Consider the following 3,117-nt stretch of genomic DNA (forward strand, 5'->3'; position numbering starts at 1 on the left):
ACGATTGGTCAACGCAGACTCGTACTTGTCGACACCTCTTCAACCCGCCCCCTCCAACCTCGCTCTCCACATCAGCGCACCCACGGATGCCTACGCCCACCTCCTCACGTCGTACCCGGAAGTTTTCCGTCCAGAACTTCGCCAAACGCTCACGGTTCCTGCCAAGCACGGTCTTTATCACCATATTAAGACGACGGGACCCCCAGTCTTCGCAAAATTCAGACGTCTGGCACCGGAACGATTGGCAGCCGCCAAACAGACGTTCGCCGAAATGGAGAAAATGGGCCTTTGCCAAAAGGCCTCCAGCCCATGGTCGTCACCCTTACACATCGTTCTGAAGAAAGACGGCTCCCTCCGTCCGTGCGGGGATTACAGGCGCCTGAACATGCAAACAGAACCGGATCACTACCCCCTCCCAAACATTGCCGATGTAACCTCCTACCTGCACAAAGCAAAGGTTTTCTCTACGCTCGACCTCCTGAAGGGGTATTATCAGGTGCCTATGAACCCAGAAGACATCCCCAAGACCGCCATCACCACTCCGTTTGGCACATACACCTTCAATTATTCCTGTTTTGGCCTTCGTAATACTGGGGCAACATTTCAACGTCTCATGGATGGCATCTTAGGGGACCTCCCTTTCTGTGTATGTTATGTGGACGACATACTTGTGTTCTCCTCCTCAAAAGAGGAACACCTCCGTCACCTGCGCATCGTGCTCGACCGCCTGCAACAAAACGGCCTTGTAGTCCGGTACGACAAGTGTACCTTTGGCGCCAACGAAGTGTCGTTCTTAGGGCACCGTATCACTCCTGAAGGAGTCCATCCCCTCCCTGAGAAGGTAGCAGCCGTTCAGAATTTCCCCACGCCCTCGACCGTCAAAGCTCTGCAGGAATTCTTGGGCCTGATCAACTATTATCACCGCTTTCTGCCAGCCATTGCCGCCACTCTTGTTCCCCTCTACGCCTCCCTCAAGGGCAAGCCAAAGGACTTGAAGTGGAGTCCCCTTCAAGAAGCGGCCTTCTGCAATGCAAAGAAGGCCCTATCAACTGCTGCGGCTCTCACTTTTCCTATCCCACACGCCCCTCTCCTTCTCTCCACCGATGCCAGCGACGTCGCTATTGGTGCAGTACTCGAGCAGGTGGTCAAAGGCTCGCCCCGCCCATTGGCCTTCTTCAGCAGAAAACTGTCCAAGGCAGAATCGGGTTATTCTACCTTTGATCGAGAATTGCTGGCGGTGCACTTGGCTGTCCGTCACTTTCGCCATTTCTTAGAAGGTACGCCCTTCGTCATTCGCACAGACCACATGCCTCTGGTGCACGCCTTCACTCGTCAGTCTGACGCCTGGTCCGCCCGTCAACGCCGACATCTCTCCACCGTGGCTGAATACAATTGCACCCTCCAATACGTCCCTGGGAAAATGAATCCCGTAGCCGATGCCCTGTCAAGAAACACGTTGGCTGCTGTTCAACTGGGATTGGATTACAACGCCCTGGCTGAAGCCCAACGACAGGATCCAGAGTATCAAGCTTGTAGGACATCCTGCACGTCCCTCCGTTGGGAGGATTTTCCCCTCAAAAACTCCAACACCACCCTCCTCTGTGACGTCAGTACTGGTAGACCGCGACCTTGGATTCCTGCTCCCATGCGCCGACAGGTGTTTGATTTCATCCACGGCCTTTCACATCCCTCGTGCCGTTCTACTGCACAGCTGCTGAAGGCAAAGTTCATTTGGCACGGCATTTCTAAGGATGCTAAGGATTGGGTCCGTGCCTGTACTTCTTGCCAAACTTCCAAAGTACATCGACACACGGATTCAGGAGTGGGCACCTTTCCTCAACCTCAGCGTCATTTCGCACACATTCACGTCGACGTTGTAGGCCCCCTACCCACATCACAAGGACATCGTTACCTGTTTACCGTCATCGACCGCTCCACTCGTTGGCCTGAAGCCATTCCCATGGAAACTGCAACGTCCGCCTCATGTACATCTGCCTTACTCTCTGGATGGATTTCAAGATTCGGTATCCCTGAGCATATTACTTCTGACAGGGGAACCACTTTCACCTCTCAATTATGGACGTCATTAGCGAATCTCCTGGGCATCACCCTACATCAGACAACGGCCTACAACCCCGCTGCCAATGGAATGGTTGAACGTTTTCATCGCATCCTCAAAGCAGCTTTGATGTCCCGCTGCAAGGATTGCAACTGGTTTACTCAGCTTCCCTGGGTCCTCCTTGGACTAAGGACCACTCCTAAAGACGCCCTCGACGTCTCGGCAGCCAAAATGGTGTATGGCGACCCGTTGGTCGTCCCTGCCGAGTTTTTTCCTTCTACAACCTCCTCCGACGATCTCCAGCGCATACGTCACGTCGTGGGAAAATTTACTCAGTGCCGCCAGACTTACAAGCCCCAGCGAAGCATCACTTACCAACGGACTTGCACTCTGCAACGCACGTCTTCCTGCGCAACGACACCAGCAAGCCACCGTTAACGCCCCCTTACACGGGACCTTTCCTTCTGATCCGACGCAGTCCGAAAGCATTCCTCCTAAACATTCGGGGCAAAGAAGACTGGGTCTCCATTGATCGTCTAAAACCTGCTTATCTTCTGCCAGATGACCCGCCTACAGTTCGCCTCTCTAGATCAGGGCGCCCTATTTAACATGTACAGTATGTCATTTTTAGGGGGGGAGCCATGTACCAACCGTGTTTCACACAATTGTACATAATTCCTTTTGTATATATTATGCTTGTATCTTCGCTCCTCCCTCGCACTAAAACGAACATGAAAATTCCTGTCTGGTTTTTCCTCTGTGATATTGTCTGTCTTGTGAACTTGTCATGTCCTGTTGCCTTGAGGTTTTGTATATAAGGAGAGTGTTCCACAACAATATAACTCAGTCGTTTCCAATCTGCCTTCGATTTCACAACTCCTCTCTCGGCCCGTCACAAGTTACTTAGCAATTATATATCGTAGTAGATTTAAAGGGATTACTAATATAAATACATGTTCCATCCCAAATCAAAAGTGAACAGGTAAAGTAATCGAAATCTATTTACTTATTTCTTAATATCCAAATGGATGAGTCATATTTGTAATTCTTTATCAATT

This window comes from Palaemon carinicauda, chromosome 16, assembly GCF_036898095.1.
Source record: "Palaemon carinicauda isolate YSFRI2023 chromosome 16, ASM3689809v2, whole genome shotgun sequence".
Classification (NCBI taxonomy): Eukaryota; Metazoa; Arthropoda; class Malacostraca; order Decapoda; family Palaemonidae; genus Palaemon; species Palaemon carinicauda.